This window comes from Panthera tigris, chromosome F3, assembly GCF_018350195.1.
Source record: "Panthera tigris isolate Pti1 chromosome F3, P.tigris_Pti1_mat1.1, whole genome shotgun sequence".
In the NCBI taxonomy this organism is placed as follows: Eukaryota; Metazoa; Chordata; class Mammalia; order Carnivora; family Felidae; genus Panthera; species Panthera tigris.
Genome location: NC_056678.1, coordinates 4477794 through 4501901, shown reverse-complemented (window position 1 = coordinate 4501901; position 24108 = coordinate 4477794). Strand labels below are relative to the sequence as shown.

At 43.0% G+C, this 24108-nt stretch overlaps 1 protein-coding gene across 8 annotated transcripts in view; it reads right to left on the bottom strand.

Annotated features, from left to right (window-relative positions):
• SMYD3 (SET and MYND domain containing 3) overlaps window positions 1-24108 on the bottom strand; it is a 681855-nt gene that overhangs the window by 332308 nt on the left and 325439 nt on the right. For 2 of the 8 annotated variants that reach the window (XM_042975349.1, XM_042975346.1), the window contains exon 2: window positions 20657-20745. The gene's annotated coding sequence lies outside the window, so the exon portion shown is untranslated. 8 annotated transcript variants of the gene reach the window in all.

Genomic DNA, 24108 nt, shown 5'->3' with positions numbered 1-24108 from the left:
CCTCCATCCCATGAAATTAACATACTTTAATCTTAATATGGATTTCTGTTTTTCTAGATCTCCCCAAAGTGCATATATGGAGATTTGCACACAGCATAGTCTCAGTAGAAGATAAATGATTATTTACTGAAAACACACACACACACACACACACACATTCAACTGCAACAACAAAAAAATAATAAACTTCCAAACTCAGGAAGTATAAAAGAAGACAATTTTCTTTTCTACCTACTTGATGTGGCATTTTTATTCTCCCTTGGTAAGTAGCAATTTTCAAGGTTCATTAAGTTTTTTAAAGTATCACCTAGTTTTTCAATTGCAAAAGTTTGAGGGTTTTTCCTCCCCTTTGGATATCATAACAACTTAAATATAGTGGCCAGACCCAAAGATGGTTAAAGTAGATGGTGCACGACTAATCACCCACTTTAGCACCGACAGCCTTAGATCATAATCGATTTGCTCTCAAGCCACAGAGTGGAACTGTCCAGAGATACACAGGTATTTCTCTGCAGGTCCCCACATGGAAGCAGCAGCTTGTAAGGTTCAGTTGATTTCTTTTCTGTTTTAATTCCAATTAAGAACTTAACACCATTAAATTCTGTATATAACTCTACCATAGGGTTTGGGATTCTTCTTTGGCATTTGACAGCACATTTTATTTTTATTTTTAATTTTTGTTTAATGTTGATTTATTCTTGAGAGACAGAGACAGAGACAGAGACAGAGACAGAGACAGAGACAGAGACAGAATGCGAGCAGGGTAGGGGCAGAGAGAGAGGGAGACACAGACTCTGAAGCAGGCTTCAGGCTCCAAGCTGTCAGCCCAGAGCCGGATGTGGGGCTTGAATTCACAAACCACAAGATCATGACCTGAGCCGAAGTCAGACACTCAACCGACTGAGCCCTGAAACCTGCTTCAGATTCTGTGTGTGTGTGTGTGTGTGTGTGTGTCCCTCCTTTGCTCATGCGCGTTTCGCTCTTAAAAATAAACATTAAAATTTCTTTTAAAAAAAGCAAATTTCCACATTTCTCTGAGATTATTATTGCTCTGAACTTTAGAAGAAATCTCATTTGGATTTATAGGCCTCTCTACCCCGACACACACACGCTTTCTTTTTCTCCCCGTATTCTTCTAAAAATGCAAAATACCTTTGTTAAAAAAGAAGCTATTCCTCAAGTTAATGAGATCATTCTGAACAAAAATGATTGCGACTCTTATTTTCCCCTTTCTATGAATACGACCCAAGAGACTACATTTACAAATAGGACAGATGTGGTACATGGCCCTCATCTCTCACACCCCTCACCCCTCAGCACGCAGAGGACCAAAACAGTCACACTCCACCTACAAAGGACATCGGTATGAACACAGTTGTTTTAATGATATTTGGCTTCTGGGATGTAAAAACAAAGAAACCAACCCCAAATTAAAAAAAATATAAAGAATATGTTTAGGCCAATTCACCTTTTCCTATCAACTATTTTATTTTTTATTTTATTTTTTTTTTTAACGTTTATTTATTTTTGAGACAGAGAGAGACAGAGCATGATCGGGGGAGGGTCAGAGAGAGAGGGAGACAGAATCCGAAACAGGCTCCAGGCTCTGAGCAGTCAGCACAGAGCCCGATTCAGGGCTCGAACTCACGGACTGCGAGATCGTGACCTGAGCCGAAGTCGGACGCTTAACCGACTGAGCCACCCAGGCGCCCCTCCTATCAACTATTTTAAAAAAAGGTTTTCTTTTTTAAAAGTTTAAATGCTTAAATTTCTTTGAACTGCTCTCCATAGACAAGTACAGGTGAAAACTCTTTTCTGAAGCGTTCAGGCCTTTCAAGTTTGCTGGGCACATGATCCCTTTTGTGTCTCCCCTAGGCAACCGAGGACCTTGCAGGGTGGGCAGACAAGGACCCAGGATGGGGGCCTTTACAGGCACGGCAGTCACCAAGCCCCAGCCTGAGCCCTTGCAGATGCAGCTTCCTCTTCCTCCCTCCCAATGCCTGCTCACCCTGAGGGGATCTGCCATCAATAATTCAGGATCAGCTGAAGGAGCAGGCTCTAATCAATACGGAAAATGGCAAAACTCACAGCAGGTTCTAGAGGACTGACTGGGTGTTATATTAATATCTGACTTAACTACCTCAGAAAATTTAATTCTTCATAGACCAAACACCTAAAATTAACCTTTTAACCTCAGGTTTAGAAAGGATCTTTCCCAAAAGAACAAAAAGTATTTAAGAAGCACTTTTAATAAAAGCAGGAGGCTAAAATGAGTATTTTAGTACCTAGGAGATTTGCTACGATCACACAGAAAAACAGAATTAGAACTTAGTTTACCTCCCACCTACCTAAAAATTCTTAAATATTTTTCGCACCTTTAATGATTATTCTCAAGATCACATTATAGGGGCTTTAAAACATACTTTCATTTTTCAACTGCCGATTCCCCATATTCAAGAAAATGAATTTTGAGTATTCTGCACCGGATTTCCCCTTTCTAGCATTTCCCCTTGTCCATTAAGAGTGAAACAAGCAAACTGCATCAGAGTGGCTGATTATCAAACATTTGTTAAACAAAAATGATAAATTCTGATTTTCTGATTACCTATCTATGTCTTTAAATTCAAAATTCTTGTTAGGTGTTGATGTTGCATAGAAAATCTGAAATGGTTAACAATGGTGAGTTGTAGAAGACCTTCATGGTAGGTTTATTTCCCCAGTTCTGTTTTATTCAAGCTGATGTTCCATGGAATTTGAATTTTTCCGCATACCCTGAGGGGTGAAGCAGCCAAGAATCTTGCTAGAAAGTAAGGAGTGGCTGATCAAGGCTTTTAGGACAATCCTCATAAGATAGGGGAGAGTCAGCTTTAATTCTTTGTTCAGTGAAGTACCTCTCCCCCTCGTTAAGCCCTGAGACCCTTTCCATTACTTACTGGTTGATCAGAAGACAAATAAACATAAGAATGGATAAATCATTCTTTAATTACATACAAATAATATCTAACGACAACATCTCTTTGAAACGGAAGAACGAAGAATGCACGTACATACAAAATAGGAAGACATGCCAGCCATGGCCAATGAGGCACAAATATGGGATTCTTCCTGAAATGCTTGCAAGCATTACCTGTAAGCAGGTGTAGCTTACAAGGGTGTACCTGTAAGAGGGTGGGCTCTGGAGACTGGAGACTGGGAGCAGGGGATTCAACTTCAGCTCCACTGCTCTGACATGTATCATTCTGGGAAAGAAACTTTGCTCTTAGCCTCAGTTTCCCCATCTGGAAAATTATTAAAGGCACTCATCTTGTCCAACTGTTCTGTGAGACTAAGGAAGAATGTAACTCACGCACAAGACTTAACACATTGTCTAGCAGACAATGCAGCTCAATAAATGGTATTTGTCCTTATGAGTGCTAGTGCTGGGAGCAGCTGCACAGCAGAGAACCGAGTGGTGATGACCAGAATCCATGCACGCCCATCACCTTCAGCGAACAGATGTTCCACGGAGGGTCATTTCCCTGTTAACCAAAGCTTATGCTTTTAAGCATCTTTTTTTTTTTTTTTTTTTTATTCCAACCACTTGGAAGAAAATGCTTTTTAAATGCACATCATGGTGCCTGGTTTAACAGGGTGGAGAGCCCTTCCTTGGTAATTCAGCACCATGTTTAAGACCAACAGTTACTGTCCTGTGTCACTTATGACAGTATAGAGGGGCTTCCAGGGTCCACATGAGAAGCCTTTAGGTGGCCCATCCATTCAACTGCCGGGCTCGTCTTGAAGCTGGTGACTTTTCTGGAAAACGAAATCTTGAACCTTTGTTTGGGAGAAAAACTAAATTCTCCCAGGGCCACATGTAGCTAATATGCCAGGGAACAGTCACTTGAACCCCAGGGTGTCTGGCTTGGGAATCAGTGCTTCTCCCACATTCCACACTGTCCTCAGTGGTTTCCCCGTTCAGGCTACAGCACTGGGAACTCTGCAAAGAGCTATCCGGATTTAAATTCCACTTGACTAAATGTTTGACAAGGTCACAGGACACAGCTACAAAAAAAAAAAAAAAAAAAAAAAAAAAAAACAACGCTATATTAAAATGAAGACAAATGATCATTCCTCCAATTTTGTCTTCTTTGGGTTGATATTCAAAGGAATTTGAATTTCTTATGCATACCTTGACTGGAGGGGGGAATGTGATATACCACATAAACACATGGTTTTTCATGGTTATATAATGGCCCTCCATTAAGCATCCGGAAAGCCTGCTGTCTATTGGAGAGAAGCTGAGCAGGTGGGACATTTCTGTACTACCTCGCTGTCGCTGTCTGTCCTCAGTCCTCCTTCACAGTTGTGGTGGCTAAGAGCAGCACAATGGCTTATGCTTATCAAACACGTCCAGCAAGCCAGGAACTGTGATGAGTCCTCTACACTGCCTTCCTGAATGTCCTCAGAATTTACAAAGCAAACGATTAACATGCCAATATAAATACATGCTTTCAGAAATCCTCATTTAAATGTACTAAACCATCCATAATTTCTGAACCAATGTAAGAACACTGAAAATCTACATTTATGATTAGTAGTTTTATCTCCTGGATTCAAAGGCAAAGAATACCCCACCAGTTCCTGTTTAAATCCTGGTTACTGAGCTGTGCATCCCGTAGAGGCACCACTCAGAGGGACGCAGTAGAGGACTTATTTGGGAACAAAGTCAAGTTTCTTGTAAAGAAGAAAAATTACACTTATGTCTGTTTTTTTTTCTTTTTCAAAGTTTTCTTTTTAAATTACTTTCTCATTATGAATTTACCTTTAAGCAAGAAAGAAATGCTTAAAGTCAGTAGTCACCAATGACCAGACACTGCTACTGTGAAATCTAAGCGCAACGGTATTCTTCTTCCTTCTTGCCTTAAGTCCCAGAAGGACAGGGCTCGCTCTCTTAATACTAAAACTGATTTTACTCCACCTTCCATCAGTGCTGGCAGGCCCAGGTCTTAGTGGGCAAGCAGGAGAAGCCTATTCTCAGAAGACAGTCTTGTAAGTATACTGTTCTTTTCTGAACATCTACAAACGCAAACTGGTCAGAACATCAGAGAGAACTGAAAGCAAAGACCAAGGACGGGGCTTAAAGACTGTAGTTCTAACCTTTGGGAGCTTCTCATGGAGACAAACACAAGGACAGGAAGTTCCGTACAAGTCACACTGTTTGCACCCAGCCTCTGGTAGTTGAGGGAGACTCAGCGGAAACCTTTGAGAAGAAACCACTGCCCTCACAAAGTCCAAGAAAGTCTTGCTTCCATGTATTAGCAGGGCAAGAAGTCAGCCTGGACCGTAGTGTGCTTTTTAAAGGAAATATAACTGTGGTACATTTAATACACACACACACACACACACACACACCCCCTTAACCAGACTGACAGTGTAGAGAGACTTGGGACCTACTTAAACAATAGGGACCGTTTCTAAGTCACATATTATTGCATGAAATATACCCTCCTAAAAGGCTTAAAAATAGTTGCCTTCCTAAGCATGTTTAAATGGTCTACTCTCAGTCTTGGTTATATAATGGCTCTCCAAGTAAGATTCCCTTTATATTTTCGGGGAAGAAAAAAAGCCAACACAGTCATATATGAATCGTCATATAGGTCAAATTAGTAAAGTCTAAATATTCCCAAAATGTTGCATATTTCTGATTGGGACTCCGTAAGAACTCCCCTGGCCACTCTACCTCTCCAATTTGCCCTGGGCCCACCCTCCCCCTGCCCCCCAGCTGATAAGTCAGTAAACATCATTTATCTACATGTCTGGAGGAACGCCCAACTCTTCAACTCCGCAGAAGGGCACTGGATGAAGATATTGGAAATGCAATTTAATGCAGAAAAGGGAACTTTCCCAAAGCGTTTACACTTTCCAGTCAGGCATTTTCTTCCTCACAGAGCGGCAGCATGGTTAACAAACTGCTTCTAGAAGCTCCTAGAAAGATTTATAACTTCAGCAGGAAAAAAAAGCTGCAGATTTTCTTTTCCACCGCCTGACTGTACTTATAAGCTACTTACTGCAGCCCAGCAAGGTTCTCCCTGCCTGATCGACAGGCTCTCGGCACAGCTGACAAGTGGGGATACACCCCCGCCCAGAGTATTACTGAGGATTTGGGAGGCTGCTACTGCTGTATCCTGGGTGCTTCCCAGGGCGGTCCTGGGGACTACACCGTTTCCCCTCAGATGCAGCAAAATTCCGAGATGCAACCAGCTTTGAAATTCTAACCGGGCACCTCTCAATTCAATTTCTTCTCTAAGTAATACTGAAGAGGAAGCAATGTATTTTTGGTAGTTGAAGCTCATTTTTATGTTTGCAATAGTGTCAGTTTGATTGACCCATTATTATTAAACGACAGTTTTTAATGAAACTCCATTTCACCGTAACATCTAAAATACTACAGCTGAAATTGATTAATTATACCCAAGAATAAAGTAATAACAGACTTCCCTATTTCAAATACATAATGGGAAGCTGTTTTATTCTTCTAATTATATAAGAATGGACAGAGTAATATGCCCTCTCTATCAACAAATTTCGAGAATCTGCTTTTATCTTTTTCTTTTCTCAAGTCAGTCATTGTTAATGGCAGGAGAATATCATGATTTAATTAGCTGACACTGGCTGGCAATCTATCCACTTGCTTTTAATTGGAACCATCGCATTGAACCATCCATAAAGGCAGGCTCTGCATAACTAACAACCTTCATAAATAAGACCTTTGGAAATCTCATGAAGATACAAAACATTTAGACTTAGTCACTATGTTCCCACTTCACTAACGACCAGGGACACGGAATGTAGCCCGCTGTCTACATACACAGCTAATTCTGAAATCATGAAGCAGGTGTCCTGGGTAGCACAAAACTGCCAAAAAGTCAACTTGGCCTCTGCTTCACGTAAGCATCACTTCCTGACGTCGAGTGATTCAGAGATGAGGCTCTGTCTGTGAGTGCCATGGAAAGCACCGCAGGAGACGGTCTTTCACTAGCATATCAAACATAATTAAAGGGGAATAACTGCTTCTTAAAAACATGATGGGGGGGGGCACCTGAGGGGCTCATTCGGTTAAGCATCCAACTCTTGATTTCACAGCTCAAGTCACAATCTCACGGTTCGTGAGACTGAGCCCTGCATCGGGCTCTGAGCCTGCTGGGGATTCTCTCTCTCTCCACCCCCTCCTGTCTCTGCCCCTCCCCCCTCTCAAAAATAAATAAACATTTTTAAAAAACACGATGGGAAATGTACTTACAACCACATGTCATTCTCACAGCCTTAAGATAAAAATATATACTGAATCTTCCTGAAAATAGTTTGTAGTCTCTAAAACCCAGTTATTATTCTGGAAACAGGAATTAGGAAAGCATGGGTGTGTGGTGTTGTGTGAGGAAGTAGGACTCCTGAAAACTGTACATGTCTCCTCTATTCGGAAACAAAGGCCCATGGAACTGAAAATTGTAAAATAACTTTTAGGAAGGCTTATTCCTTCCTTACAATGTTAAGCTCCTTGGGATTAGATTTTCCTAAACAGAAATAGCAATAAAATAATTATTTAAACTATGACTCCATTCTCAATTCACAAGTCAATCTCCATCCATGCACAACTTCATAGGAACTAGACTAGTCAAACTGGAGTTACCCTAGGCAGCCGGTTCTTTCGGCTTTAGAGGACACCAATATTATGGCGGTTTCACTGAGAAAGCGCCAGCAGCCTGGGCTCTCCGGCTGCAGTGCTAATTATCAGTGTGCACACTGGAATGAACACAGGCTTGAGAATCAGATCTGAGCTTCCATCCGAGCCCCGCCACTGTGCCTACAACGTGACCTTGACCAAGTTCATTACCTTTTCTGAGCTAGCAGTTCTTGTTTGTACAATGAAAGCATGATATTAACACCTAACTAGCAAGGGTGTCTTGAAAATTAGTTACAAAGTATATAAAGTGCTTAGCTGCTCAATAAATAGCAACTTTTATTCTCCTAATGATTACACATTAATTTGGGCTAATAATACTCACTGAGTTGTCAGGATCAAATTAAATAATTTCAGGCAAGTGTTTGGACAATTAAAGGCACTGTAGGCATCTCAGTTTCACTGGATCAAAGAAAACTTTTAAAGTGCACTTTATGCCCTTCATTTGTTTGGACCATCAAAGTGTGGTTATCACATAAGTACTATATTCTCTCCCAACATTCCTACCTTCAAGGAACCCACAAGCTAACACACACACAGGCTCTGGAGTTGGATGACTGGTGTTCACTTCAAGCTCGCTCACCTCCTAGCTGTGTCACCTTGAGTAAGCAGCTTAGCCTCCTGGGAGCCTTGACTTTCTCATCCAAAAAAGCAGGTGATAATAACAGTACTCACCTCACAGGCAAGATGAGGATTAAATGACACAACTCCATGTAGATTTCTTAGCACAAGGCCTGGCACTAGTAAGCAGCCAGTGTGATGGCTGCTATCACTAATCGGTGACAAGACAAGATCATTTCTGCTGCAGAAGGAACTGAGGCTTCGGTCAAAGGGGCTTCCTGCTGCTGCCAACCAGGAGAGGCAGGAATCCTACCCCAGGTCTGTCTGACTTCAAAGCTCATGCTCAACTCTCACGCTAGTGAACCGCTCTTAAGCAGGTTCAATCTTTGTTGTTGTTTTTTCCCCTCAATAACTTCTGTTTACTATTTTCCAAAAACACATATAGGAGAGAAAAACATACTTTTTAAATGGTATAATGAAACAGAGGAACTCCCTAGCCCACAGGCATGGCATCTCCCACAATCAGCCCTCCCACCAGAACGGTTCCTTTGGTACAACGGATGAACCAGCACAGGCACATCATTACCCAAATCCACAGTTTATAGTGCACTCTTGGTGTTGTACGTTCTGAGTTTGGGCAAATGTATACTTACACATACCCATCATTACGGTGTCACACAGAGTGTGTCCGCTGTCCTAAAAGTCCTCGATGCTATGCCTTTTCATCCTTCCCCAATGTCCTCCAGCCTCTGGCAGCTGCTGATACTTTTACTGCCTTCAGAGTTTTGCCTTTTCCAGAATGTCACAGAGTTGGAATCATGCAGGACTCAGCCTTTTCAGATTTGCTCCTTGTTATTAAGCGAACTTCGTAATATGTATCTAGGGCTCTTTCGAGTCTTTTCTTGGCTTGATAGCTCCTATATTTTTAATGCTGAATAATATTTCATTATAGGATGCACCCCAGTGTCTTATCCATTCAATTAGAGAAAGCATCTTGATTCCTTCACGATTTGGCAATTATGAATAAAGCTGCTTATAAATATCCATGTGCAGATTTTTGAAAACATCAACTTTCAGCTCCTTTGGGTAAATTCCAAGAAGTACGTCCATCATTATTTACTAATAAATACTTGAGTATTTGCAATGTCCTAATCAAAGTACTAGTTGTGGAAGATATAATAACCAACAAGGTCGAGGGTACCCCTGGCCTCAGGGAACTTCTGTGTCTGGAAGAAACAGACAAGAGAAAGGACAGTACAAGATGGTGTGCCACCTGATGGCATGTGATCTGACAGGAAAAATACCCAGGGCCAAGGGGGCACCATGTGGGAGGAACAGGGACATGAATAAACAGAACATGTTAGAAGCCAAGAATACAGGTAATAAAACTGCTGACAGACATTACCTCACACTCGGCCTTTCCCTAAAATCAAAATTTCCAGAGACATCCAGCAGCTCAGGACATTTGGGTGTCAAGGATCTGAACACCAAAAAGAAGGAAAATGCTTCTGGACTGAACTCAGCAGAGCAGGCACACGTAGGGTGACATCACGGGTCCAAGAAAGAGCCCCCTGTGCAAACGAACCTTTGTCTTCCCACCAAGTGCCAACCTTTTTAAACGAGGGGCAAAACTCCTTCCACAACCAAAGAGGAGACTTTAAAAGCAAATGGTTTTCTTAGGACCGACCGCACGTGGATCTGAGGAGCAGTAAGGCATGAATGACGGACAGGAAACCCTTCCTGCAGGTGGGCTTTGACGAGGACAAAATAAGCAGGACTGGAAAGGAAGCAGAGAGAACAGATTGGAGATAAACTGGGGAGGAACCTAAACAATGGAGCCTATATGCGGTGCTGTCCAGAGCCAGGTACATAGAACTGACCTGTAATTAGCAAGGCAGAAAACGCATTCTGAGAGAGGGGAGAGGCGGACGGCAGAGGAAAGAGAAAGCAGCGGCTTGACATTTCCAGCATTCCCCAAACTGCTCCTAATCCAGGGAAGGCTAACGGCGTTGTCCACCGAATCGCTGAAGCAAACTGACAAAGACCCACCAATGGCCCTGTGTGGTTTCTGGAGTGAGACTCAGGCCGTTACTTGTTAATTTGCACAGGGGGATGACAGTGCTTGACAGAGGACAATCTGTTCAAGAATAATGAGATTCTTCCTGTGCCTTCCTGGCAAGAAGCACCCAATGTATTTACAATATCTCATTTTGCTTCCAGCGGCATCCATATGTTCCCCGATCAGGTTAAAGTGGGAGATACACGGCACATTCTTCACTGTAAACAAACTGCCTCGGCAAACCCTAAGGGAAAGGAGGGGATCTGGCTGTCTTAATTTCCCAGGCCTGGGAAAGGCTTGCCTTCAGGAACAGCAGCAGCTCTGATGATTTATTGCTAGAGAAAGGCCATACCTCAGAGGGTTCGTGGCATGAGCCGCAGGTACACCCCAGGAGCGGCCCTCATTTAGTGTGAGACAGGAGAGCTGGAAAAGAGCCTGGTGAAGAATATGACTTTATTACATGCTGAAAGCAATGTGAACGAGGACGTGCTCTGTGGCTATAATTCCACACAATGCTTTAGAGACCAAGACTGAAGGGTGGAGGAAAGACGGAAGGGGAAGAAGAGAAGAAAAATCTTACAGGTAGAGAGCACCTGCCAGTCAACAAGCACAGTGCTGGGCACCATCTCAAAGAAAAGGTTACTTGGTGACATCTGAAATTAAAGCACAATTCTCATTCCTAGCCACCCTCCCCGCTCCCCCCTACAACCTGCTGGGATCAGCCCTTCACCTGTGTAACAAGGTAACAATGCATCTGTCACAAGCCTGCCACATGAATGACACTGGGGCACAGTTCCTGCACCACCTGACCACCCAAGGGCATGTGAAGGACTGGTCTGGGGCTCTCGGGTGGGGAGCAAGGGAACCTGACACCCCAGGGAGAGTCCTAGGACAAATGCACTGGGTTTAGCAATACGGTACCTTGGCAGGGAGTCTGAGTACAGTGCTAGGGACCAAGGGGTGATGACCTAAGTTGCAGAAAAAAAATGGGAGGAGCCAAGAAGTAAAACCGAGGAGAGAGACACTTCCTTTCAGAAGCTTCTGTAAAGGGAACTGGGTGGCTCAGTCCATTAAGACTCCAACTTCAGCTCAGGTCATGATCTCACAGTCTGTGAGTTCGAACTCAGCGTCGGGCTCTGTGCTGACAGCTCGGAGCCTGGAGCCTGCTTCGGATTCTGTGTGTGTGTCTCTCTCTCTGCCCCTCCCCTGCTTGCGCTGTCCCTCTGTCTCTCTAAAAAACAAATAAACATTAAAAAAAAAAAAAAAAAAAGCTTCTGTAAAGAGAATTGGAGAAATGAGGCACTAGCCAGTCGGTCAAGGGTAGTGCCTGATTTAAAAGGATCTCCTGCTGCATTCTGATTAAATGATAAAAACACTTAGCACTAAAATGAACCCAGGAGATCTGAATTCCAGCCCTTAATTTCTGTATGAAGAATCAGACTCAGAGGTTAAGGGACTTCTTGCCCAAACCACAGAGCTAATGAAGAGCAGGACTAGATTCTGAACTCAGGAGTCCGTCAACATCACGAAGCCTCTACTCCGTCCGACACCACCCCTTGCCTGGTCTCTCCCTTCACTGCAACCGGTACCCAATTTGACTTGTGGTTTTGCTTTCACTAAGATATTTCAAAAGACCTTAAGATGAGGTATCAGATTAACCAGAAGTGATTTTTTTTCCTTTCAGAAGGGAAATTTTAACTATCTTCACCAACAAAGGGATTAAGTCTGTTCTGTGACAGAACTGCATTAAAAATAATGAGGCAGATAAAGAAAAGCTTTTTTTATTTTAATGAATTCAAAAGCTGGAAGCATTATTGAGATGAACAATGTGTTCACTGCCCTAATCCAATATAATCATGTTTAAAAAATTATTCTGTTTAGGAATTTTCTGCTGTATCAGACAAAATCCAAAATGTGCCAAGTAGAATATTAAAATTAACTTCAAATCTTGAGTGCCTTTCAGATAGAGACCAATATTCTAAAGACCATCTTTTGAAAGTACCACATATAAGACATGAAGTTCTGTGATATACAAAGATGTCTTTCTGCCTAAAATTTAACCTGAAGATTTCTCTGTCTACCATTTAACTCACATCCTAAAGAAATTCATGATTCTACACATTTTTTTTAAGTTCACTCTATGCCCCGGGGCACCTGGGTGGCTCAGATGGTTAAGTGTCCAATTCCTGATCTCAGCTCAGGTCATGATCTCACCATTTGAGATTTCAAGCCCCATGTCAGGCTGTGCATTGATAGTGCAGAGCCTGCTTGGGATTCTCTCTCTTTCCCGCCTTCTCTGCCCCTCTCAAAATGAATGAATGAGTGAATGAATGAATGAATGAGTGACTGATAAAAAAAACTTTAAAAAGGACGTTCTCTGCCCAACGTGGGGCTCAAACTCACAACCCCAAGATCAAGAGTCACATGCTCTACTGACTGAGCCAGCCAGGTGCCCCAACACAGTTTTTAAAATTCTGAATCAATCATTTACTTCTGTGTATAAGGAAGCCCAGTTAACCTGTTATTTTTTATCTGCAGCTATAGAAAAAGAAATTTCATTTCTGACTCATCTCACTGGGGTTGATTCTAGAGAAGAAAATACAATAGCAACTTTGGCATGAACCTACATTTGCTACACAAATGTTTGAATCTTTCAACTGTTCTTCAGAAGAAAACATCATTATCTGTTCTTCCCCACATAATTTGAATGCAAAGAAAAAAACATTACCCAAAGAAAACATAACATACAGAACACCCATAATAACATTTCTTTCTTTCTCAAAATAGATCACATTTCTTAGCTATTACATTCTCACCATTCTGCTACCACCTTGACACATTAGGCTTAGATATTCGTATTCCTGTAACTGTGGCAGCAAAAAACTACCATGGGGAAGCGAAGTTAATTGCATTTCACTCATTCACTCATTTTGTGTTTCTTACTATGGCTCACTCATGCTGAACACATTATTTCAACAACAAAAATAAGCCGCCAATGTCAGGTTCAACTTTAATTTCAACAAGAGCACAGCAGTAGTAGGGTGCCTAGGTGACTCAGTCAGCTGAGTGTCCAGGTTCCACTCAGGTCATGATGTTGCAGTTCATGAGTTTGAGCCCCAACATCGGGCTCACTGCGATCAGCACAAAGCCAGCTTCAGACCTTCTGTCCCCTGCCTCCCCAGCTCATGCTCTTTCTCTCACAGAAAGAAAGAAAGAAAGAAAGAAAGAAAGAAAGAAAGAAAGAAAGAAAGAAAGAAAAGAAAGAAAAGAGAAAGCAAGCAAGCAAGCATAGCAGTGGTTACAATTAAAGTTGGAGGAAGAGTTCAATTCCTCTCTTCCTACAGATTTGTGACTAAAACCACTTATTCCAAATTACTCCAAAATCTTGTCCCAGCTATCAACAAATGATTATGCCATGTTCAACAACCCCCAAAATCTCACTAAAACTCTAGTCTAGAATACAGAACATTAATCATGTAAAATCTTTTATATCCCAAATTTGTCACAGAAGAATAGAGCATAAATTTCAAAATTAATATAAATATTAAACGAATGAATGAATTGGTAATTAAGCCTTTTGTAATCAGGGGTCAACTACCTGATTTATCATTTTCTAGACTCTCCCATTATTATCTTACTGTCTGTAGTCTGTTAATGCTGCTGTTTTGAGTTTTCATAGGAATAAAGGAAAGAAAGCATCCCTATCCTCTAAGGAGGTCTAGTTTTACATCTACCGGTTAACATGATTTATTACTATATTGATAACTCTAGACATACTAATGTTTCTGTCTGCATAAAGCATAAGAGTAACCCATGTGGACAAAGTAAGACCCCAACCAAGGATTTTTCCTCTGCAGCAATGGAGGGCCAAACCAAGTAGCTTGTCTAAGAAAAAAGAAAGCCTGACCCAACCAACAAAGGCAGCAGAGGTGGTGACACAGGGAAGAGACCACAGGGAGACAGAACCAAAAGAATACTGTCCATGTTACCATGGTTATGCCCCAATGGCTATTTCCCTGTCTAGAGCTCTGCCCCACAATGAAGATTTTGAAAGTAATGCCTCCAGTTTACCATCCTGAAAGGTACTAGAAGAATCAGGCTCATTTAGAAGCATGGCTCCAGGTTGAAATGATACTCTACAGAAGTCTCTTTATTATTTGAGGGGAAAAAATTAGTCCTACAACCTCCCGCTTCTTATATGTCATTATGTCCTCCTCCTACAGGATACAATTTCTATTAGGTAGTCAGTCTTGGTAATATAGCAGAAAAAGTACAGGATTTAAGCCCAAGCAGTTTAAAATCCTGGCTCTGTTACTTCTTTTTTTTTTTTTTTAATTTATTTATTTTTGAGAGAGAGTGCGCGCACATGAGCGAGCAGGGGAGGGGCAAAGAGAGAAGAAGAGAGAGAATCCCGAGCAGGCTCCTCACTGTCACCAAGCACCCCTCTGTCACTTCTTAAATATAGTGCAGTGAATAAGTAACTTTAATTTCTGACCTTCAGTTTTCCTACTTGTGAAATGCAGATAATAAACCCGCCTCGAAAGGCTACTCAAAGAATGAAAAGTATGACTTGAAAGGAACCCAGCCTAGAGCCTAGCACTGAGTAGACAGTAATTATTTCTTCATCTTTCCCCCATAATCCCCATCCCACCAGCAGATGGGTGCAAACACCACTTAATTAGATAAACACTTGGTTAGTTAAGAAAAATTTTCTTTGGTGCACCTGGGTGGCTCAGTCTGTTGAGCATCTGACTCTTGATTTCGGCTCAGGTTGTGATCTCACAGTTTGTGGGCTCGAGCTCCGCACTGCTAGTGTGGAACCTGCTTGGGATTCTCCTCTCCCCAGCGCCCCCCCCCCCCGCCTCAAAATATATAAATAAACTTTAAAAAAAAGATAGAGAGAGAAAAATTTTCTTTATGGTCCATTTCAACCCTGAAGGTATATTCGTCACTACATAGAGGTATTTTAAGCACCTGCATTGTGTATACCCAGACACTAAGACACATTTAGGCAAGTTTGGTATTCCAGGAGACCTGCCCTCCAACGATTTTTATGTGAGAGGAACAGAGAACCTTCTGGAGGAAACAGTCATCCTGAGGGAAGAAGCAGATGCTTGTCAAGGGACAAAGCAGGAATAGAGAAGAGGTAAGTTTCCAGCAGGCCACCCCGACCCCCAGGTCTGAGGTTGGCATCCTTGGGTAGGGTTGGGGGAATAACGATAAGTGGGGGAACAACGATACTAAAATCGCAGTTTCTGGGAGCACAAGGCAGCACTACATCCTGTGGAGCCTATGACTCGCCGGAGGTGAAGGATGAGCCTATGGGATGCTGGAGCAGGAGGCAAGACGGTGAGCCTGGACAAGAGACAGAAGCTCCCAGCAGGTAGCCCACAGCCTGGAAAGAGAAAAGGCAGCCGAGGACCTTATACCCGGAGAACAGGAGTGACGATGCTGGAGAAGTGGGAGGGAAGAAGGGAGGTCTGTGAACATACCGGAGGCAATGGTTGCATACTCTACTGGCTGGCCACAACCCTCCTGGAGGAAATAACAATCGGATGTGGGAAGACAGGGCATGACAAGAACCATCTTGTTACTGTTTTCATCCTAAACGAGTGAAACCTAAATGAGTGTAACTGCAAGAATTCTGTGTCTTTAGACTAACATCACCTCAGAGTAGATGCTTATAAGAGGGAAGGGGAAGGGAATCAATATTTTCTGTGCACTTACTATGTTTTAGGCAATGAGTAAGGCTCTCATTTCATGTTTGCAATCTCATTCTGAAGAAAAGATTAACCATTTTTTTTGATCAAATATACTTCCCTCAATAATGGCTTTTGAAGGAAAGCAGATTCAATTTTTTTAAATTTTAATGTTTATTTATTTTTGAGAGACAGGAAGACAGAACACAAGCAGGGGAGGGAGAGAGAGAGAGAGAGAGAGAGAGAGACACAGAATCGGAAGCAGGTTCCAGGCTCTGGGCTGTCAGCCAGAGCCCAACGCGGGGCTTAAACTCAGGAACCGTGAGATCGTCACCTGAGCCGAAGTCGGACGCTTCACCAACTGAGCCACCTAGGTGCCCTCAATTTTGGATCAGGCTATATTCTTTGCGCGTATCACCAAAGAGATAAATTACCCTGGAGTTCACATCAGATGTTTTTACTGATTTATTTGGAAAACATCACTGTGTAAACCAGGAGCTCTCAAAGACCCTTTCAGAGGACATGAGAAGTCAAAATTATTTTTGTAGTAGTGCAAAAATATTATCTGCCCTTTTCACTCTCATCATCTCATGAGTGGACAGAGTTTTACAGAGGCTACACATTACATGGTATCACAAGAGACTGGATGAGCAAGCAGAGAAGAAGTAAGTTGTTATCTATTAAGCCATGTATTAAAGAGATTTGTAAAACAATGCCAGTTTTTCTCACTAATTTGTTATTGTTTTTGAAAACGGTTATTTTCCATCAAAATACTTACTATTAAAGGTTAATGCATTTATTACTTTAAATCAATTACTTCAAATTTCTCAGTTTTCATTTTAACATGGTAAAAATTGACAGATACCCCTTTAAAAATGTATCTTTGGATCCTCAATAATTCTGAAGAGTATAAAAAGATCCTGAGACCAAGAAGTTCTGGACTCTGTGTAGACCACAGCCCATATTTCTCCTCCCAGTGAGAACTACAGGACATCAAGAAAACGGTCTGTCTCAATCCCAAGTCACCCCGATCTTGCCTGAGATGATGTGAAATCCAATCTTCTACAAAGATCAAGGAACGTATCTCTTCTTGGCCCTTCCCAACTGAGGTGTGTTTTTTCCCAATTGTGTAGGAAAGCATTTTTTAAATTAACAGGTTGTTAAAGTGGGTGTGGGGGGGGGGCAGATTTTTGCTATTGTTTTTGGTTTTTCTTCTGTGCTGTTGTGTATTCTTGCTCTACGGATGCAATGTTTTCCTGAACCACACCGAGAACACTAATGAAACCAGTTTCGAAGTTTTCTCCTATTTCCTCAATTGTCAGGAGTGAGTTGCTGATCCTGGCAGCTGCCAAATCTGTTCACATGTGAAGTGACTGCTTTACTCTATAACTTGGCCTGTATCCTTCAGACTGATCTGCCCTCCCAACCCGTGTAAGTCACCATGCTGTGCCTCAAGGAGGCCTCCCTGTGAACAACCGGTGGATGAAGAAGTTGGCCCGTGAGTTTCCCAAAAGTGTTAATAAATTCATCACCCGTCCAGTGTGCCACAGACAACGTGAAGCAGTGTTCCTGCCTCCAGTCTTTCCTCCCCAACACCTCCTCCCTTATATTCTGTCCCTGGTCCAATGACCTAGTGGAACTTGAAAAATCTTAAGTATTTACTTAGTGCTTCTTCTATGGGTAACAAAAGGGGTATAGATTGAGCAGTCAAACACCATACCCTAAAGAATACCTAATAAGGCCAGAAGTTTTTAAAGAAAATAGGACATGGGGCGCCTGGGTGGCGCAGTCGGTTAGGCGTCCGACTTCAGCCAGGTCACGATCTCGCGGTCTGTGAGTTCGAGCCCCGCGTCGGGCTCTGGGCTGATGGCTTGGAGCCTGGAGCCTGTTTCCGATTCTGTGTCTCCCTCTCTCTCTGCCCCTCCCCCGTTCATGCTCTGTCTCTCTCTGTCCCAAAAATAAATAAAAAACGTTAAAAAAAAAAAAAAAGAAAAAGAAAATAGGACAGCTCAGGAAAAGTAAACTCGCAATCATGCATTTTGGATGAAAAACCTTGCCCACCCCCTCCAGAGGCACTGTGACCTTCCTCCTATCATGTAACCACCCCCTTGCACTCAAGTCCCCTGATACTCAGTTCTCCAAGGACACCAAACCCGTGACCCCTGTCCCTGCCCCGGTTTACCTCCCTTTCCCACCCACTGGGTGGGAACCTTCTATTATCAACATCATCAACTCCCTTGATCTTTGTATTTGGGTCTTGACTCCACGTAACTCAACAGCCGCCCACTGTGTACTTCTGCTCTAAACCAGCAAAGCACAAGTGAGCGCAGGCTCTGGACGGCCAGCTGCTTATTAACTGGAACAGTGAATGGCACAGCTAACCTTCCAGCCCCCTCTGCAAAACGGGGATGGTAATAACGGGGGCTCACTTCAGAGAGCTGGTGTGCAGACTGAGCGAGTTACAAGACGTAAGGTGCCTGGCACAGAGTAAGCACTTGACAAATGTTTGCTACTTTTATTTGTTTAACATCTGGCCACCAAACTCTGATGCAGAAAATCACGGAGCTCCGTGCCTGTGCCGCTACACATCTGAGGCCCAATTTATCCTTGTGACTGCGCATGACCCGGGAACCCGATCACACGGTCCAGATTCGTCCCCTAAGTTCCCTCACCCTCCACCTCCGCTCAAGCCCCAACCTCCTGTGAGTGCTCTTCTCCCTGAGCAGACGGTCTTGATTCTGGTTTCACAGAGGAACAGAGCCAGCTGTCAACCTTCTACCCAAACCCCGTGAACAACACGTTGCCCATCTTCCACCTTCTCCCCCTACTGAGAACAGACGTTCCCCCTCCTGGGGTTGCCGTCAGCCTAAGTCCTACATTTCACCCTCCTGCCTTCTTTCCAGATGGTTCTCCAGCGACCACCATGTCTGCCTCCCCGTCTCCGGTCCCTTTCTCTCCCAGTGACTAGTTTCCCTCAGCCTGAAACCTGGCTCCAAGTCTTCCAATCCTGAGACAAAGTTAAAGAAACCCACCTCTAATCCCAATCATCTGTAGCTACCTTCTTTCTCCCTTCACAGCCAGGGTGACAGAAAAATTCTCTGCACTCGGTGTCTCCATTTCCCAAATACCCAACACTATATAAATACATGCTGTGACCGCGGCAGGCGCTGCCGCTATGCTTTGGTTTCCAGTGACCGCTCACACCCAAAGTCCACAAGAACTGAGGTTTGTGCTTTTCGCTGCTCCCCCACCTTGGATCATTCTCTCACCCACAAGCTGTGCCTTCACTACACAGCAAGTTCACTAACAGCTGAGCACTGGCCTGGTTTGGTCGCTGTACCCAAGCACGTAACACCGAGCCTGTGCTCGCTGAAGGGCTCAGTGGAAATCATCAGTCTTAGTGCTTCGGAAGCCTCCAGTGTGCAATCCACTCTGAGTCCCTCTCCACCAACAGCTTGAAAGTTACTCAGTCAAGGACTTTGGCACAGTAAGGTATCAAGGAGCCAAGGTTCCCCATTCCGCTCCACGCTTTGCGCAGGTGGGAAATCTGTTTATACGGAAGGCTTCAACCTTCAAAGCCTCGCCCCTGCACAAGAGGGTGCACGGTAGGCACTCCAGGGCCATGCAACTTCATCGGTGCTGTTGCAGAAGCCAGTAGCCCTCCTGGTTATCTTTCTTTTAATACAATCTCAGACCACTGTCTTCTCCACTCTTTTCTTTTAAAAATAACAGGAAAGTACTTCATATTTTATAATTACCAAAGTAGTTATGCAGAAAGATTTCCTGAACCTCAGAGCCAAAAATTTGCAAGAAACACCACAACAAAGAAGGAGCTCTTTCTTGCTCTATTGTTTCTACATAATTAATTTACGATGACAGTGTATTAAAGAAATGAAGTTTCTACAAAATGAACACTATATTGAACCAGCTTAATGACCTTGTTTTCTTCCCTCCCAAATTCTTTCACCCTAAATGAGCCATGCTTCTCATGAAGAGTCTGAAAGTAACTAAGATATCTAATAATGATAAAAATAATAATAATAATTTCTGGCAATTAGTCTAGTATTACTCTAAAAAAGAAAGATTACTGCTTGATCTTTAGTTTCTTCTCCATGGCAAAGTCCAATTCTTTAAGGACATAAACTTTTCATCCCTTTCGTTCCACATTGTTCTCAATTCAAAGCAGCCACCTGGTAGGAATAGTCCACTGATTAAATAAATATATAAAATTTTGATTAAATAAATATATAAAAATTTGAGCCAGTCAACCAACTCTTCTCTATAGTAACCAAAAACTACCTTCACTATACAGAAAAAGTTAATCAACCAAATACCTTGATCAAATAATTTCTCATAAAAGCTGAAAAGGAAATACAATCATTCATTTACAAATCGTCTCTCACATTTATTGTGCCAGATGCTGACAATATCATAGTGAGTAAGGTCCACTTCCCGCCCTCCACATTTTCCATCAGTACTCAAACTACAACGTGGCAACAACCTTATCTATCCTCAGCGATCGTAGTTCTAAGGAGAAAAATGTTTTAATTAATGTTAAGATCTGGGAGGTTTGCCTTGGCCTTTAACTTCAAATACCTAATTTTATTTTTACATGCTTACCCCGTGTAGACTTTCTTGTGCCTTCTCATCATTTCAAGTCAATGTAACTAATAATACCCTTTCATCAGATAGCCCTTAGTCCCAGGAATCTGAGAAATGGGTAACAAAAAAGTGAAAGGAAATAAAAAAACAACATGAAAAGGATTTTATAAATCCTGCCACTGGGGCAAGGGCAGAAGACAAGCAATTCATCAGTACACAAAATTAAATTGTTCCAAGAGTTTAAACTCTAACCTTAACAAAGGAACCTGCAGAATACCATCTGCTAATACTCTAAAGCTTATAACAGTAAGTTATGCAAGAGATGAGACCTGTTTTCCAATGAAAATAAACTCTACATCACAGGTATGATGCAAGGCAAAGTCACAAAGACCCATTTCTCTGGTTCCTTCAATAAATATTGCAGTCTTATAAGGCACTGTGCCAAGAATTAGGGATATATAGTCAAATAAGACCCAATCTCTGCCCAAAGGAGTTTTGAATCTAGTAGAGGAACCTAAATTAATGTTTACAGAAGGGTACTCTAAATGTGCTCTAGAATATTTGCAAGGTGCCTTGGAGAGCAAAGAAATGGGGTGCCTGAATCAGACTAAAGAGGGAGAGTCACAGAATGCTTCCCTGTAAGAGGTCACGTCTGACCTGAATTTTGCATGACTAACTATCTAAAGTATTCTTTCAGCAGTGGAATGACTAATGGAGTTGAGTGGAATCAGCTACGCCTAAAAGGAAGACAAAAGGTACTTGGATAGCTGAACAGAAGATGGAGGTGGTCAGCTGACGTAGGTGGCGGCACACTGATCAGATGATAGATGTGGGCGTTCATTGCACTGTTCAGATGATGGAGGTTGTCAGATGACAGAGGTGGTGGCACACTGATCAGACGATGGAGGTGGCGTCGCAATGATTGGATGATGGGGGTGGCTGGATGATGGAGGTGGCGGCGCACTGATCGATGATGGAGGAGGTCGGATGATGGAGGTGGTCGGATGATGGAGGTGGTCGGATGATAGAGGTGGTCGGATGATGGAGGTGGCTGGATGATGGAAGTGGTGGCACAAAGGGGCCTCAAATGAGTCAGGTGTCTGGTCTGGGTAACTGATTCAACGTGAGCACCAGCCATGGAGGAAGGAGTCTCAGGAGATATGAGGGCAGAGTTGGAGAGTGAAACCTCTGTCTTCCATCTGTCTGGAAAAGCAGGGGATTTTTATTGAGGACTTCTGTCGGCAAACCTGAGGAGCCACGTGCTGCGAGACAAAGGACAGGTACGGCCCCAGGCACCACCGTAGTAAGGGGGCACAGGTGTCACTGCCCCTCCTCATGCTCCACACAGAATCACAATCGCCACTTTTCCTCGTTTGCAGCTTGAGCTTTGGCCTCATCAGCAAAATGGGCCTCAGGAAGCTCTGATTACTGAGCCGCCGTGGTCTACAGATGAGAAGACTGAGGCACAGAGATGGTAAATCACTTGCCCACAGCGACACGACAGGCACATGGCCCTCGCTCGGCACCAGTGCCCCTCACCACATGGTACTGCCTGGTTTACGCAGAAGCAATGATCCCTTTTCTTACAAACTCAAGCTTTCCAGAGACAGGCTCTCGGTCCCGAGATGTGTTCTCTTCTGGCAGATCATGAAGGAAACAGATGCTGAGAGATGCTCCCTCCCCAGCTGCTCTGCTTAGTCACACTCCTGCTCCGGGAAGGAGGCCTACTTTCACACGAGGATCCCTCTGCAGCCACCCCAGGCGCACCTGGGCAGCCCGTCTTAAAAGACTGGCGTCTCCTCTCACCACGAGCTTGGCCTTCTTTTCATGGGCTGGCTCCCGTTACTGCACCTGCTGCAAACGGGTGTTGTGGCTAATCACGCAGGAGACAAGCGGGACTACATCACCTCCGAGGGAAACTGCTTGGAGAATCTGCAAACCAGGCCGTATATTACGGGGCTCCTGAAGTCTGATGTCACAGAACCGCATGCTTCTGGTCACCACACCGGGGTCTGGGCCTACAGTCCAGATGGAAGAGGAGCTTTACGAAGAAGTTTGTGGCCAGTGAGATCCCAGTGCAAGGTTGAAGGGTGCAAGAAGCTGAGATGCTTACATTATTCAAGGAAAGGGGCCTATTCTCCACTGGTTATGCACAGACTGAAGGGACAGTTGTACGTGCAAACCAAGAGGTAAACAGACCTCTAAATAAGTGAAGAGGCAGGGAAGCACAGGTTGCAGAATGAATTATTAAAGCCTGCAATGGTCTGTACTCGAGGGTCTGACTGATTTCTGAGCGAAGACATCCTCTCCTGAATGCTGCTACTTTAAGGTAAAAATAGACTCGTCATTCCCCCGACTCTCTTTCTCCATCATTGATGAAAAATGAAGTCGCTCCGTTGGTTTGTAATTGATGTGCCTGACACTAAAATTTCATCCTATGTTCTGCCATCCTTTGAAACGCACGGTAAGAAGAGAAGATCGTCTTGACGTGCAAAATAGCACATTGTGACACAAAGCCACTGAGATACGTGTGAAAAAGCATTTCTACTGGAGCAGAAATGCAGTTCTGTTTGAAAGTTTACCCACATTTCAAATTTCACTTTGAGCAAATGCTTTAGGATAAATAAACAAAAATACAGGGCTTAAAAGAGGAAACTGTTTATTTCTTAATTTTTTTTAGAAATAGTAAAAGCAGAGTGAGATGTAAATTTTTACCTTTCCTTTTTCTATACAAACTATTGAAAAATACGAAAAGCTAGTAGGTGCTTAGAGTTCTCAACACATTGTAATATATGCTCAATTGACTGATCTGAATTATATAAATGTACAAACAAGCACAGAATATATAAATACACGGATGTATAAACACTCCAGTACCATTAATTCCACTTCAATTTTTTTCTTTACCCAACAAACTACTGACTGAATAAAAAAAGCTGCTTTAATTTAGATAATACACTTTCTATTTATTTGAAGAAATACTTACTGAGCACCTACTTTGAGTCAGACACTGCACGCAGAGCCACGAACAGAGCGTGACACATGCAGTTCCAGAGGTAAAAAGACAAGGTCATTTCAGAGCATGTGAACATCGTGGTGACCATGAAACCACGCCGTCACAGGCATGGGAAAGGCGGAGCTATTTTAGGTGGGATGGCCCGGGAAGGCCTCTTTGTGGACACCATTTTCAACGGAGTTCTGAATAATGAGGGGCCAGTCATAAAATCTTTTTTTTATATTTAAAAAATTATAGGGGAAGATATATAACAGTCAGGCTTAAATTCAGCTGCTTGCTTCAGAATATATACCAAATAAAATGGCTTAGGCTAACAGGTGGCTCTTTTTCTCCCAGAGGCTCCACACTACCATGGGGGCGCCCAAACTCCTCATGACCTTTCCTTTGCCTCCCTGACATCCTGCTTTCCCTCTTTCTGCTCACCCAGAGCAGTAAACAGTATTAATGAAAAATG